Source organism: Mobula birostris, chromosome 3 (assembly GCF_030028105.1).
Source record: "Mobula birostris isolate sMobBir1 chromosome 3, sMobBir1.hap1, whole genome shotgun sequence".
Lineage (NCBI taxonomy): Eukaryota > Metazoa > Chordata > Chondrichthyes > Myliobatiformes > Myliobatidae > Mobula > Mobula birostris.
Genome location: NC_092372.1, coordinates 125,664,676 through 125,682,084, shown reverse-complemented (window position 1 = coordinate 125,682,084; position 17,409 = coordinate 125,664,676).

Here is a 17,409-nt window from a genome sequence, read left to right as displayed (position 1 = left end):
CCTCTACAGCCTCCTGCCTCATAGTTCCCAGCTCATGAACAGCCTACTTCTACCTGCTGCCTAAGTTCTATAAACAGAACAGTCCTGGCAAGCCCATTGTTTCAGCTTGTTTTTCTCCCACAGAACTTGATTCCTTCTTCTTCAATTCAAAACTCCCTTCTCGCTTACATCTTTGACACCTCTGATGTCCTATTGCTGACAGTTTCCAGTCTCCTGGTAGTAACTGATTGAAAAAAAATCCCGCTCTCCCCTCTTCTTCTCTTCCCCCTTCTGGCATCTTATCTCTTCTCACCTGCCTATTGCTGCCCCCTGGATCCCCTCCTCTTTCCCTTTCTCTTGTGGTCCACTCTATTTTTTTTTATCAGATTCCTTCCTCTCCCACCCTTTATCTTTCCTACACATAGATTCACTTATCACCTTCTCACTGTCCTCCTTCCCCTCCCCCTACCCTTTTATTCTGATGTCTTCTCCCATCCTTTCCAGTCCTGAAGAAGGGTCTCGGCTTGAACCGTCAACTGTTTATTCACTTCCATTGGTGCCCAGTTCCTCCAGGGTTTTGTTTGTGTTGCTTTGGATTTCCAGCATCTGCAGAATTTCTCGGGCTACACATTGATTCACCTTCGCCATGATTGTACAATTCCTTTACACATCTGCTCTGCGTCAGACTGGTCTGAGCGCCCTTCACATCTTCCTTGAGCAGAAACCTAGGTAGTATCACTCCACCATACTCTCCTTCACCAGACTGAGCAACTACTTCTTCAGCTAAATCCACCTTCTCCAAGGGACATGCATAAATCTTATTGGGATACATGGAGCAATTCCTGTTTTTCAGGCCTATTGAGACCCACTCTTTTGTTTGCATCCTGCACTTACGCAGAATATTCAAAGAAGCTATCACCATGCTCACTATGGTTCACATCTGGCACTTCTCCTCCTCAACATCTCTCAATCATCTTAGCAGGTAGCTTAACAACCAATGTCCATTACAATCTCCAAACAAGAGAGCATCTGCAGATGCCGGAAACCCGAGCAACACACACAAAATGCTGGAGGAACTTGGTGAGCCAGGAGGCTTCTATGGAAAAATGTATAGTCCACATTTCAGGCCGAAACTCTTCGACTGTGCTTTTTTCCATTGATGCTGCCTGGCCTGCTGAGTTCCTCCAGCATTTTGTGTGGCTTACTCCATTACAACCCCGCTACCCCACTGAATCACGGAGCCAGCTGGACTACACTTTCTCACTTCCTGTCACCTACATTTCTCCATCTTCTTCATTTCTGTTTGGATAACATGACTTTCCACACCTGTACCTCCATAATGTCTTCTTATCTCCTTAACCCTGCTTTCTCTTCTACCACGCGTGCCACGGCTCTTTACAGCGTCTCTTCAATTTTATCCATTTCAGCAGCCACTCCCTCTGCTCATTGCTGGAGTAAGGACTGAGCTTACTCCACAATTGCTATCCATCCAAACTAGCCTCCACATTGAATGGATCACCTTCCATAATCTCACTACCTGCAACAAGTTCAAAACCATGTTTTGCCATGGCCCTCACAGTCCCCTGACCTAAACATCATCTAGAATCTGTGGATAGACCTCAAAGGAGCAGTGCATGCAAGACCGCCCAAGAATCTCACAGAACTAGAAGCCTTTTGCAAGGAAGAATGGGCAAAAATCCCCCAAACAAGAACTGAAAGACTCTTAACTGGCTACAAAAAGTGTTTACAAGCTGTGATACTTGTCAAAGGGGGTGTTACTAAGTACTGCCATGCAGAGTGCCCAAACTTTAGCTTTAGGCCCTTTTCCTTTTTTGTTATTTTGAAACAGTAAAAGATGGAAATAAAAAAGTTCTCTTGCTTAAAATATTAAAGAAATGTGTCATCTTTAACTTTATGCCTTTTGGAAATCAGGTCATCTTTTACTCTCTTAGCTCTTTCACAGTAACAGAAATTTTGACAAGGTGTGCCCAAACTTTTGCATGCCACTGTATATATATACCCATCCATAAACAACCCTGAGGTTCATTTTCTTGTAGGCATACTCAGTAAATCTATAGAATGACAACCATATCAGAATCAACTTGGGTGGTCTTTCATTGATGCAAATGCAAGAAAGAAATAATAACAATAAATAAAAAAACAATAAATACTACTTGAAAGTGAATCCATTGGTTGTGGGAGCATTTCAAAAATGGGAGAGGAGAAGTTATCCCCTCTGGTTCAAGACCCTGATGGTTGAGGGATAATAATTGTTCCTGAACCTGGTGGTGTGAGTCCTGAGGCTCCTGTGCCACCTCCCTGATGGCAGCACTGAGAAGAGAGCACGGCCTGGGTGGTGGGGGTTCCTGATGATGGATGCTGCTTTCCTGTGACAGAGTTTCATGTAGATGTGCTCAATGATTGGGTAGGCTTGACCACTACAAGATGATAAGAAGCGTTAATCGAGTGGACAGCCAGAGACTTTTTCCCAGGGTAGAAATGCCTAATACCACGGCGACATAGTTTTAAAGGAGTTGGATTGGGGGGGGGGGGTGCAGAATACCAGAGACAAGCTTTTGTACACGAAGAGTGGTGAGTGCATGGAACGCCTTGCCAGGGCTGGTGGTAGAGGCAGATACGTTAGGGACATTTTAAAAACTCTTAAATAGGCACATGATTAGAAAATGGAGAGCGATGTAGAAGGGAAGGTTTAGAGTTGGTTAAGGGGTTGACACAATATCATAAGTCGTAAGTGTGCTGCAATGTTCTATGTTCTCTGTTCTACTTGGCCCACTTTTATGAGCAATGACTTGAGGGTAAGTATTTGCCTACAGACCAGATCACTCACAGTTGATTTAAAAGAAATACCGCAGGCCTTTATAGTCAGCCATGTGTGACGGGGTCCTGAATTACCCCTATGAACTGCGCTTTTGAAAAGAGAGAGAGGTGTCCAACACAGACACCTTCTTAAAAGAGAGAGAGAGGCAAAAACAGCTCACAGTTTGTTTACACTTCTACAAAGACTCTAGCAGCTTCCAAGTTCTTACAGAGAGAGAGGGGAGGAGCTGCTTGATGGACAGTTGGTGTTCAGCACGGTGAGATAAATAGAAGGTCAGCTGTTAGACCTGGAGACACATGGTTTTGGACATTGAATGAGCTTTGTTGTGCCAACAGAAAAGTAAGTTTTGGAGGATCAATCAGGCAGATCGATCAGTGGCTCTCGCAGTGCGAAAAGGGAGTGACCGGTGGGGAGTTACTTGTGCATGCAACCCTCGCCTGGGTTGATAATTCCACCACAAAAGAACGGTCTCCTTTGTTGTGGTCACAATTGGTGACTTCTAAAGGATTTCGGAGGACAACGGGAAGATTGACGGTATCAGCTCACCTGAAGACTCAAATCTCTCCCTCTGTCTCTCTCTCCATCACTACTCAACTCAATACCACGAACTGAACTGAACTTTACACATCATCGTAAGACTGTATTCATTTACCCCTAGACCTGAAGAAGCTTTGTTTTCATATAGACCAGTGGTCTCCAACCACTGGGCCGCGGACCGGTGCCGGACTGCAAAGCATGTGCTACCAGGCCGCGAGGAAACGATATGAGTCAGCTGCACCTTTCCTCATTCCCTGTCATGCACTGTTGAACTTGAACATAGGGTTGCCAACTGTCCCATATTTGCCGGGACATCCCGTATATTGGGCTAAATTGGTTTGTCCTGTATTTCCCCCGCTAAGGTAGAGCGTTCCTATGAAACCTTTCGTGCTGAAATGGCGTGAAGCGAAGAAGCAATTACTATTAATTTATATGGGAAAAATTTTTGAGCGTTCCCAGAGCCAAAAAATAACCTAACATATCATACCAAATAACACATAAAACCGAAAATAAATAACATTAACATATAATAAAAGCAGGAATGATATGATAAGTACACAGCCTATAGAAAGTAGAAGTAATTTATGTGCAGTATAGTCGGGAAGATGAAGGCAAAACCGATTTGTGGGGGATAAAATTGGCACGTACGCGTATGCGCACCTCATATGCGCACGTCACCCATGCGCACACAGGTGTCCGTGCAAGACTTCATGGTCATAGTAGTCTTTCCAGGGGTAAAGTGTCCCTGGATTTGACTGCTACTTTTGTCCCTTATTTGGGAGTGAGAAAGTTGGCAACCCTAACTGTAAAAGACATGTTGAGGTGAGTTTAACCCTACTTGAACACCCCCTCCCTGGGTCAGCCGGTCCACAAGAGTATTGTCAATTTTAAACTGGTCCGTGGTGCAAAAAAGGTTGGGGACCCCTGATATAGACACTTACACATATCTAATCATTTCTAACCTGTTTGATATATCTGATTTTATATTACTGTATTGCGTAGTTACTAATAAATACCATTAGTTAATAGCAATACTGGACTCCAAAGTGCTTTCCATCTCTATTGGTTCTTCAACCAGTCATGGGGTACGTGACAAAATTGGGGCCAGCGTCCGTGATATGAACAAATTGTTTGGGGGACTTGTTTGAATTGATTGAGGAAAATCTCTTTTGATTTGGTGGTGTGGAAAAACAGCAGAAATGGATGTTAGGAAATTTCTGGCATTGCCAAACTCATGGCCTTGAAGAGAACTAAAAAGGATGAGTTGCGGAAAATTGTTGAGGAACTGGACGGTAAAGAAGGGTATGACTAAGATAGGAATTCAAAGAAAAATAGTTGAATATTGTATTTCGACCAAGCAATTTACTGAGGATGTGTTGAAAATGTTTGCTGAAGTTAAAGTACTTACTGAGGCTGAGCTCCAGCTTCAGCTGGAAAAATTAAAAATGGAGCATGAGTTGCAACTGAAACAGCTCAAGGCAGAAGAGGCAGAAAGACAGAGACAGTTCGAGAGGGAGATGTGGTAGCTGGGAGGTTCAGTGTCGGAAACGGCTGATTTTTACGACTTGAAAGAACTGGTTTTGATTGATGAATTTAAGAAGTGTGTACCTTATGATGTAAGGGCATACCTAGATGTAGAGGATGCTGACACCCTGCAGAGGTCTGCTAAGAAAGCAGACGAAGTTGTTTTGAGTTTACTCCAGATGAGGATTACCCAGAGAGTAGCTGGGAGGTTCGGGGTGACCTTGAATTTGTAACTGGAACAAGTGATGAAAGCCCAGAAGAGGCAGCTGTCCCAGCTGCCTATGTTCAGGTTGTTGAAGTACCTGTGGATTCATGGGGTACTGAACCTTGTGTTGAAGCTCAGTTAAGGTCTGAGGTGTCGGACTGTGTTAGATGGTTTTGGTTTGGTGAATAAGGGGTTAACCTTGGTACCAGTGGAAATTGAGAACTCTCAGTCACTTGTATTAGACAGTGTTTTAAAAGTTAGTAATGAGATTAAAATTGGTGAGGTAAGTTTTACTGGAGATATTGAAAATAGTGTTGTCTCTGGACTTTTGAATAAAGTACTTGTGAAGGTTGGATTGGTTTCGCGATCTTTGACCCTGCTTGCAGGACAAAGGCCTGCTGAGGAAGTATGTGCCACTCTGTTGAATTTTGCCAGGTTGAGGGGAAACTTAATCAGGTTATTCAAGTAGCACCACTTAAACCGATACCTGCTTTTGGTGAACCTTTTTCTAGGGTCATAGTGGATTGTGTTGGCCCATTGCCAAAGACAGCAGCTGGTCATCAGTATATGTTAACAACTATGTGTGCTTGTGTCTAGGTTCCCTGAAGCCGTGCCTCTCGGAAACATCCAGGCCTAGATGGTGGTAAAAGCATTCAGTAAGTTTTTCACACTGGCAGATCTGCCCAGAGAAATTCAATTTGACCAGGATAGTAATTTTACTTCAAGAACGTTTCCAGGGGATAGTTGGAGAATTGGGAACTAAGCACATTGTGTTATCTGCACATCACACAGAGTCCGAGGGGGCCTTGGAATGGTTCAACTCCTCTCTTAAGACCATGATTAAAACATATTGTGGGAAAAATGGGAAAAACTGGGATGAGGGGGTTCCCCTACTCTTATTTGCTGTTGGAGATACGATTCAAAAATCATTGGAGTGTAGTCTATTTGAACCTGTGTTCGGTCACAGGCCAAAAGAACGTTTGACCCTACTCAAAGAACTGTGGTCTGATTTGGAAATATGTGTCGGTGTGCTTAATTATGTTTTAAAATTCCAGAAAAGATTTAACAAGGTTTGTGACCTTGCAAAGGAGAGGTTGCAGAATGTTCAAATTAAAATAAAATACTTGTTTGATAGGATGGCACCTGGGAGGACTGTTATGAAAGCAAATGGAGTCGTAAAGGCTGGGAATTAGGTGAAAAATTATTTTAACCCACTGAAACTAGTATCAGTAAGATTTAAGAATTCCATTGTTTTGAAAAATATTACTGATAAGGTCCATCAGTTGGAACCTACACCGCAAAAACAATTGAAGGAATTAATTAGCAAGCATAAAGATTTATTTCCTGACATTCCAAGGTGGTGTACAGCTGAAGTGCATGGTGTCATTGTAAATTCAGCCCAGCCCATCAAAGAGCATCCTTACAGAATGAATTAAGCGAAAAGTAAAATGGTTGAACAAGAATTTGGAAACAAGAAGGAACGAGGAGAGAGAGTGGATGACTGTATTGATACAGTGGGGAAGGCTAAATGCCTTACAAAAATTGACCTGTTAAAAGGATATTGGGGTGTTCCTTTAACAGAGAGGGCTAAAGAAATATCAGCATTTGTGACACCATCTGGACTGTATGAATACAATGTTTTACCCTTCGGGGTGAAAAATGCTCCAGGGACATTTCAAAGAATGATCAGTTCTGTGATTAGAGGTCTAGAAAACACAAGGGCTTATATCAATGATTTAGTGGTCTGGAATGGCACGTGGGAAGAGCATGTTGCAGCAGTAGAAAAACAATTTGAAAGGCTGTCCAAGGCTAATCTTGCTGTGAACCTCTCTAAAAGTGAGTTTGGCCAAGCCACAGTTACATATCTGACTATGTAGTAGGCCAAGGCCAACTGGCTCCTGTACAGGCCAAGGTTCAAACTATTGTTGAGGTTCTTGTTCCGATGGGCAAGGAAGCGTTAAGAAGGTTTTTGGGAATGGTTGGGTATTATCATAAGTTTTGTAAGAACTTTGCTGACATCACTCTGCCCATAACAAAACTCCTAGGGAAGAGTGAAAGACTTGTATGGAATAACCTTTGCCAGGAGGCACTTGAACTTCTGAAAACCATCCTGTGTTATCATTTTGTGCTCAAAGCCCCTGATTTTTCCAAGCCATTTTCTATCGCAACAGACGATAGTGATGAAGCTGCTGGGGCAGTACTGTTGCAGAAAAGTGTGGATGATATTGAACACCCTGTAACTTATTTCTCAAAGAAATTTAATGGGCACCAGAAAAATTATTCCACTGTTGAAAAGGAATTGCTAGCACTTATTCTGGCTTTACAACATTTTGAAGTCTATGTTTGTCCTGCCCAGAGGCCACTTGTGGTTTAGACGGATCACAATCCGTTGGTGTTTCTAACTAAGATGAAGGATAAGAATAAAAGTTATTAAATTAGAGTCTGATATTGCAAGAATATGACCTGAGAATCAAACATGTGAAAGGTACTGACAATATTATAGCTGATTGTTTATCCAGATGTTGTTAGAAATTATACACGTTTTTGCTCTGTTATCTGATGATTATACATGTATTATTTCAAACTCTATAATTTACATTTAAACAAAAATTTTGCCTGCATCAAATTTTTTTTGAAAAGGAACGGGATGTGATGGGGTCCTGAATTACCCCTATGAACTGTGCTTTTAAAAAAAGAGTGAGAGAGAGGTGTCCAACACAAACACCTTCTTAAAAGAGAGAGAAAGAAAGAGAGAGAGAGGCAAAAACTGCTCACAGTTTGTTTACACTTCTACAAAGACTCTAGCAGCTTCCAAGTTCTTACAGAGAGAGAAGGGAGGAGCTGCTTGATGGACAGCTGGTGTTCAGCACGGTGAGATAAATAGAAGGTCAGCTGTTAGACCTGGAGACACATGATTTTGGACACTGAATGAGCTTTGTTGTGCCAACAGAAAAGTGAGTTTTGGAGGATCAATCAGGCAGATCGATCAGTGGCTCTCACAATGTGAAAAGGGAGTGACCGGTGGGGAGTTATTTGTGCGTGTAACTCTCGCATGGGTTGATAATTCCACCACAGAAGAACGATCCCCTTTGTTGTGGTCACAGTCGGTGACTTGTAAAGGATTTCAGAGGACAACGGGAAGATCAACGGCGTCAGCTCACCTGAAGACTCAAATCTCTCCCTCTCTCTCCATCACTACTCAGCTCAATACCACAAACTGAACTGAACTTTACCCATCAACTTAAGACTGTATTCATTTACCCCTAGACTTGAAGAAGCTTGGTTTTCATATATTTCCACACTTATACATATCTAATCATTGCTGTTTGATATATCTGATTTTATATTACTGTATTGCATAGTTACTAAAAAATACCATTAGTTAACAGCAATACCAGACTCCAAAGTGTTTTCCATCGCTGCTGGTTCTTTAACCAGTCATGGGGTATGTGACACATGCGAACGTAGAGCGCAGTTATATTTCCCTCTGGACCACCCAAGGAGTAGCAGGGCACACACACCTTATAATGCTTCCCTATTAGCAATTAATTAAAGTAGACTCTGCAGTGGAAACATGATCTCTGAAGATGGTTGCTTCTTATCAAGGCCCATCAGAAAGCCCCACTCCACAACCGCTTTGAGGTTGGTGAAGAATTTATCATCACCGTTTGAAAGTTGCTTCCACCACCCTTTCAGACAATACATTCTCTATCATAATAACTCTCTGTGTAAAAATCTGATTGTGCCTCTGGTCTCTGGTTCATTTGCAACATACTTTAAATTTAGGTCCCTACTTACCGTGTGTCATGTGGTAAAAATACTGCTTCTCCCTATATACACAATATTAATTCTTCCCTTTTCTAAGAGGAATAAGTCATCTTCTCTAATTACTCCAAATAAATTAATTCACTTAACCAATGTTCAGTTCCACTTCAAAATGTGTAGTAGAGAAAATAATATGCCTAGAAATTAGAATCTACCCATTCCTCGTAGGGTAAATTGATATTGTATTTAGCCTTAATGCCCAAACAGGGAAGCTAATTGGGTGAAATTTACCTTCTTAAAAAAATATCTCAAGTGGTTTGCCTGACGTTTCCTTCGTCAAAGACTGCCTGAGCATTTCACAGCAGCAGCTCTGCACATTTTGCAGCTCCTATTTCATTCCTGCATTCATCGCCATCATCATTACGTGACGTGTCGTTTGACGTGGACAATCGTGCTCCCATTGCCATGATTGTTCTTGGCAGTTTTTTCTACAGAAGTGGTTTCTTCTGGGCAGAGTCTTTACACAGCGGGTGACCCCAGCCACGATCAATACTCATCAGAGCTTGTCTGCCTGGCATCAGTGGTCACATAACTAGGACTTGTGATATGGACCAGCTGCTCATACAACCATCCACCACTTGCTCTCATGGCTTCACGTAACCCTGATCAGAGGGTTAACCAGGTGCTACACCTTGGCCAAGGGTGACCTGCAGGTACACATTACACATCCTTTTTAGAGGTGTGTCTCCACTCCCCCCCACACACACACACTCTATTTCTGCAGTGGACACTAGAAAACATTAGAGCCTTGAAGTAGTCTTGCTCTGGTAGCCCCACTACAACAGCACACAGTTGCCATGGAAGCAGAAGGAAGATAGCAGGGATAAGGGAGATGGTGCGGGGGAGGGATGCAGTCACATGTCATATATGTGGGCCAATCCGCCCCACCCCACGATCTACCCGTGAATCAATTCAATGAATCGTGGCCTTGACCTACAGTCTCAAAATGTAGGCAGAGACTGAAGGTGTTATATCTGAATGCGTGCAGAATACAGAATAAATGCTGAGGCTTTATGAGGCCTCGCCTAGAGCATTGTGAGCAGCTTTGGGCCCTTTATTTCAGAAAGGATGGGCTGACATTGGAATGGGTTCAGAGGAGGTCCACGAGAATGATTCTGGGATTGAAAGGGTTAAGGTATGAGGTGCATTTGATGGTGCTGGGCCTGCACTCGCTGGAGTTTAGAAGAATCGGGGGTGGGGAGATCTCATTGAAACCTATAGAATGTTGAAAGGCCTAGATAGAGAAGATGTTTCCTATAGTGGGGAGTCAAGGACCAGAAGGCACAGCCTCTGAATAGAGGGGTATCCATTTAGAACAGAGATGAGGAGGAACGACTTTAGCCAGAGAGTGCTGCATTTGTTGAATTCATTGTCACAAGTTGGCTTTAATGCCCAAGCCATTGGGTGTATTTACGGCAGAGGTTGATGATCCTTGATTAGTCAGGCTGTCAAAGGTTGCTGGAAGAAGATAGGAGAATGGAGTTGTGAATGAAATGGATCAGCCATGATGAAATGGCAGAGCAGATTCAATGAGCTGAATGGCCTAATTCTGCTCCTATGTCTTATGTTCTTATACAAAAATGATTCCTTGTGCAGGCGGTACAACAAGCAGCCAGGTAAATTAATTTATCTCTGGTTGGCAATTTAGTGCGGGGTTTGCTCCATGCTCTGTTGTGAACGAGCAATGCAGGTTACGCACAGCTAGTCCAAGTTCTACCAGAAGAGCAGAAATCAGCATGTGTGATGTTGTCATACCACGCATAAACAGCACCAGGTCAATAACACCAGAACTCAGGTGAATCGCACTCAGATGTGCCTGGTCCAATATCCTGATAGGTGTGACTTGCACTGAAAATGACCACAATGGTCTTACAATGTAGCTAGAGCAGCTATGCATGAGGGAAGGATACAAGTGGGTCAACTGTCTAGGCAATAGACTCTTGGAACTGAAGATGATGCTTTATTTCTTTTAGAAGTGTGTTTTCACTGAATGGTATAATTTTATATATAACATCATTGAGCACTGCGCACAGAAACAGGCGCTTTGGCCTTTCTTGTCTGTGCCAATCCATTACTGTGCCTAGTCCCATCAACCTGCAGCTGGAACGTAGCCCTCCAGAGGTCTCCTATCCATGTACTTAATCCAAATTTCTCTTAAGTCTTGGAATCAGACCCACGTCCACAACTTCTGCTGGCAACTTATTCCACACTCAAAGGTTCAAAGGTTTATTTTTTTTACTTAAGTGTGTATGCAGAATACAACTCTGACACTTGTCTTCTCCAGATAGCCATGAAATACAGAAAAACCATGGAAGTCATTGAAAGAAAAAGACATCCACCCCCTCTCACGTGAAAAAGAAAAGAAATAAAACTCACAAACCCCAAACCCACCATCTCCTCCCTCGCACTAAACAAAATTGATCACCCACCTGGACGCGGCAGATAAAACATCAAACCACTAACTCTCAAGCCCTTCTCACACAACAAAAAAAAGAACAGTGACAATAACGTCAAACCCCAAACCCCCCTCTCACATACAAAACTGTAACAGATCGCTCACACAGAAAAACAGCAATACGAGCATCATATCCCAAATCCTCAAACTGTTCCTCACTCAAGAAAAGTAACATCGCCCAGCTGTCAATCAGCAACAAGAAACAAAACACAGAAAAACTAAATCAAGGGGAGTCCTTCCGTAGGGAGCGACCACCGAGACGTGGCCTCCTGAACTCCAGCCCGATGTGGCCCTGTGGGGAGTGACCTCTGAGCCTGATGTGGCCTCCCATGGGGAGCGACCTCTAGGGATGACTTGGCTTCCCATGGGGAGCAACCTCGGAGCCTGACACATCCTCCCATGGGTGAAAACGTTCCAACTTAGGCTCCCCTTGAATATTTCACCTTTCACCTTTAATCCATGACCCCCTAATTCGAGTTTCACCCACCATCTGAGAGAAAATTCTACTTACATTTACCCTCTCTATCCCCTTCTAATTTTGTATACTGTATCTCTATTAAATCTGCACACATTTTCGTACATTCTAAAGAATAAAGTCCTAACACAGTGTTTCCCAATCATTTTAGCCCAACACCCCCCTAAAGCACCTTCATACTTGTCAACACCCCTCAGACACAATCTACTTTCTAGCACACCCACAGTGTAAAAACATGTCTACCATATGCTAACATCAGAAAAATGATTCTGCTTTAATTTTTTATTTGTCATTAAACCTAGCTTACACAGTACCTGTGCACTGTACAGCAGCTTCGATGTCAATCTGATCCTTGAGCTTGATGGTTCTTAGCAAGAATTGGCATATTTGGTTAAAGTTATGACAGCAAAAGCCTTAATTCCCCATTTATAACAAAGTCCAAGCAGTTTCTGTTTTTTTGTGAGTATGTGATTCACTGCACTGAAGCCTCTTCCAACAAGATACTGAAAATCCTTCTTCAGTGACTGCAGGTGTAAGCAGTACTCTTGCAAATCACCATCTGTGAAACAGAGTGCCATTCCTCCAATGCAGGGAAACCATGAGAACATTCTTCTCCCAATGTTAGACTATAAGGCCATAATGTATAAGGGCAGAATTAGGCCACTTGGCCCATCGAGTCAGCTCCACCATTCAACCATGGCTGACCCTTTTCTCCCCTCCTCAGCCCCACTCCCCGGCCTTCTCCCCATAGCCTTTGATACTATGTCCAATCAAGAAACAATCAAGTTCTGTCTTAAATACACCCAATGACATGGCCTCCACAGCTGCCAGTGGTAATAAATTCCACAAATTCACCACCCTCTAGCTGAAGAAATTTATTTGCATCTCTGTTTTAAATAGACGCCCCACTATCCTGAGTCTGTGCCCTCTTGTCCTAGACTCCCCCACCGTGGGAGACATGCTTTCCACATCTACTCTGTCTAAGACTTTCAACATTCGAAAGGGTTCAATGAGATCCTCCCTCATCCTTCTAACTTCCAGCGAGAACAGACAAAGAGCCATCAAACATTCCCCATATGATAACCTTTTCATTTCCAGAATTATCCTTGTGAACCTCCTCTGAACCCTCTTCAATGCCAGCACATCTGCTCTGAGATGAGGGTCCCATACCTGTTCACAATGTTCAAGGTGAAGCCTCACCAGTGCCTTATAAAGCCCCCCATCGTATCCTTGCTTTTCTATTCGCGATCTCTTGAAATAAATGCTAACATTGTATTTGCCTTCCCCACCACTGACTCTACCTGCAAAATAGGGTGTTCTGCACAAGGACTCCCAAGTCCCTTTGCATTTCAAATTTTTGGATTTTCTCCCCATTTAGAAAATAGTCTGCATATGTATCTATTCTGCCAAAGTGAATGACCATGAATTTTCCAACATTGTATTTCATTTGCTACTCTCTTGCCCAGTCTCCTAATCTGTCTAAGTCCTTTTGCAGCCTGCCTGTTTCCTCAACACTACTTGCCCCTCCACCAATGTACCATCTACATACTCGGCAGCAAAGCCATCTATTCCATCATCTAAATCATTGATATACAGCATAAAAAGAAGTGCTCCCAACACCGACCCCTTGGAACACACTGAGTCATTGGCAGCCAACCAGAAAAGGATGTTTTTATTCCCACTCACTGCCACCTACCAATCAGCCAATGCTCTAACCATGCCAATAACTTTCCTGTAATACCATGGGCTCTTAACTTGGTAGGCAGCCTCATGTGTGGCACTTCCTCAAAGGCCTTCTGAAAGTCCAAATATACAACATCCTCTGCATCCCCTTTATCTATCCTACTTGTAATCTCCTCAAAGAATTCCAACAACTTCGTCAGGCAGGATTTTCCCTGAAGGGAACCATGCTGACTTTGTCCTATCTTGGCCTGTGTCACCAAATACTCCATTACCTCATCCTTAACCATGAACTCCAACATCTTCCCAATCATTGAGGTCAGGCTAACTGGTCTATAATTTCCTTTCTGCTGCCTTCATCCTATCAGAAAGAGTGGAGTGACATTTTCAATTTTCCATTCCTCTGGCATCATGCCATAGTCCAATGATTTTTGAAAGATCATTATTAATGCCCCCACAACCTCTACCACTACCTCTTTCCTGTTTTGCTTACATATTTCCAATTGTCCTATAAAAGTGGACACTGCATTTTTTTGCCTGGGTTAAATTGAAATTCTCACCCTGCAGTTTCATATTTAGAATATTCATTTTATCATACAGATTGACTGTATCTGAACATCTCCACATAGAAGTTCAATCTTGTTTACCAAGCTTTTGTCAACCGTGAGCAAACATTCAACCACAGTGTCAAGATGAAAGAAACATATTAAGTATCAGCTTTTCGGCAGCTGATGCATGTCAGTGTGAAGAAGCAAGCATTCAAACTCCTCATCGTTATCTTGACATTTCTAACAAAATATTCTGCTATTCTGTGATGAGTTTTAATTTTGTAGATAGCCATTATTACAAGAGTCTTGCTTGAAAAAAGTTGCTGGCTGAGGATTTTGTCTGCAAACTGTTGACGATGAATTACTGAACTTGGAATTTCTTTTTTCATAAATGCCACTAAACCAGAATGGCATCTTGTCATATATGGTGCTCCATCTGTTGTACAAGAAATCATGTTCTTAATCAAAATGCTTTTATCCTCAATATACATTTTGAGCTCATCTTAGATTGATTCTCTGTCGATATCTGTTTTTAACTTTTTATAAAAGAGAAGCTCTTCAGAAACTTTTCCATTTTCGATAAACCATAAATATGCCATCAACAAATGCCATTAGCAATGCCTTGTGATCTTAACACAGTTGATTCATCCACTTGTATCCAAAGTTCTGTGCATAGTTGATACTCAATTTGACAGTGAGTATAGGAATAGAATGAGGTGGAGGATAAATGTGTGGCTGAGGGATTGGAGCAGGGGGCAGGGATTCAGATTCCTGGATCACTGGCAAATCTTTTGGGGCAGGTGTATCCTGCACAAAAAGGACAGGCTACACATGAATCCCAGGGGGACCAATATCCTGGCAGGGAGGTTTGTTAAAACTATTAGGGACAGTTTAAACTAAAATTGCTGGGAGGGTGGGAACCGAACTGAAGTGATGGAGGAAAGGGAGGTTGGTTCACAAATAGAGAAAGTTTGGAGACAGTGCGAAAGGGAGGATAGGCAAGTGATAGAGAAGGGATGTGCTTAGACCAATGGTTTGAAATGTGTCTATTTTAATGCGAGGAGTATTATGAACAAAGTGGATGAGCTTAGAGCGTGGATCAGCACTTGGAGCTATGATGTTGTGGCCATTACAGAGACTTGGATGCTGCAGGGACAGGAATGGTTACTTCAAGTGCCAGGCTTCAGATGTTTCAGGAAGGACAGGGAGGGAGGCAAAAGAGGTGAGGGTGTGGCACTGTTGATCAGAGATAGTGTCACGCCTGCAGAAAAAGAGGAAGTCATGGAAGGGTTTTCTACGGAGTCTCTGTGGGTGAAAGTTAGGAATAGAAAGGGGTCAATAATTCTACTGGGTGTTTTTTATACACCACCCAATAGTAACAGGGATATCAAGGAGCAGATAGGGAGACAGATTCTGCAAAAGTGTCATAATAACAGGGTTGTTGTGGTGGGAGATATTAATTTCTCAAATATTGATTGGATTCTCCCTAGAGTGACGGGTTTAGATGTGGTGGAGTTTGTTAGATGTGTTCAGAAAGGTTTCTTGACGCAATATGTAGATAAGCCTACAAGAGGAGAGGCTGTACTTAATCTGGTATTGGGAAATGAACCTGGTCAGGTGTCAGACTACTCAGTGGGAGAGCATTTTGGCGATAGTGATCACAATTCTATCTCCTTTACCATAGCATTGGAGAGGGATAAGTACAGACAAGTTAGGGAAACGTTTAATTGGAGTAAGGGGAAATATGAGGCTATCAGGCAGGAACTTGGAAGCATAAATTGGAAACAGATGTTCTCAGGGAAATGTACGGAAGAAATGTGACAAATATTCCTGGTAAATTTGTGTGGGGTTCTGCATTGGTACATTCCAATGAGACAGGGAAAAGATGGTAGTGTACAGGAACCATGATGTACAAAGGCTGTTGTAAATCTAGTCAAGAAGAAGAGCTTACGAAAGGTTCAAAAAGCTAGGTAATGATAGAGATCTAGAAGATTATAAGACTAGCAGGAAGGAGCTTAAGAATGAATTAGGAGAGCAAGAAGGGGCCATGAGAAGGCTTTGACGTACAGGATTAAGGAAAACCCCAAGGCATTCTACATGTATATGAAGAGCAGGAGGATAAGACGTGAGAGAATAGGACCAATCAAGTGTGACAGTGGAAAAGTGTGTATGGAACTGGAGGAGATAGCAGAGATACTTAATGAATAACTTGCTTCAGTATTCACTACGGAAAAGGATCTTGGCAATTGTAGGGATGACTTGCAGTGGACTGAAAAGCTTGAGAGTGTAGATATTAAGAAAGAGAATGTACTGGAGCTTTTGGAAAGCATCAAGTTCGATAAGTCACCGGGACCAGAACGAATGTACCCCAGGCTACTGTGGGAAGTGAGGGAAGAAATTGCTGAGCCTCTGGCGATGATCTTTGCCAATGAAGACGGGAGAGGTTCTGGAGGATTAGAGGGTTGCGGATGCTGTTTCCTTATTCAAGAAAGGGAGTAGAGATAGCCCAGAAAATTATATACCAGTGAGTCTTACTTCAGTGTTGGTAAGTTGATGGAGAAGATCCAGAGAGGCAGGATTTATGAACATTTGGAGAGACATAATATGATTAGGAATAGTCAGCATGGCTTTGTCAAAGGCAGGTCGTGCCTTACGAGCCTGATTGAATTTTTTGAGGACGTAACTAAATACATTGATGAAAATAGAGCCATAGATGTAGTGCATATGGATTTCAGCAAGGCATTTGATAAGGTACCCCATGCAAGGCTTATTGAGAAATTAGGGAGGCATGGGATCCAAGGGAACATTGCTTTGTGGATCCAGAACTGGCTTGCCCACAGAAGGCAAAGAGTGGTTGTAGATGGGTCATATTCTGCATGGAGGTCAGTGACCAGTGGTGTGCCTCAGGGATCTATTCTGGGACCCCCTACTCCATGTGATTTTTATAAATAACCCTGTATGAGGAAGTGGAGAGATGGGTTGGTAAATTTTCTGATGACACAAAGGTTGGGGTTGTTGTGGACAGTGTGGAGGGCTGTCAGAGGTTACAGTGGTACATTGATAGGATGCAAAACTGGGCTGAGAAGTGGCAGATGGAGTTCAACCCAGATAAGTGTGAGGTGGTTCATTTTGGGAGGTCAAGTATGATGGCAGAATATAGCATTATTGGTAAGATTCTTGGCAGTGTGGAGGATCAGAGGGATCTTGGGGTCTGAGTCCATAGGACACTCAAAGCTGCTACGCAGGTTGACTCTGTAGTTAAGAAGGCATATGGTGCATTGGCCTTCATCAATCGTGAGATTGAGTTGAGGAGCCAAGAGGTAATGTTGCAGCTATATAGGA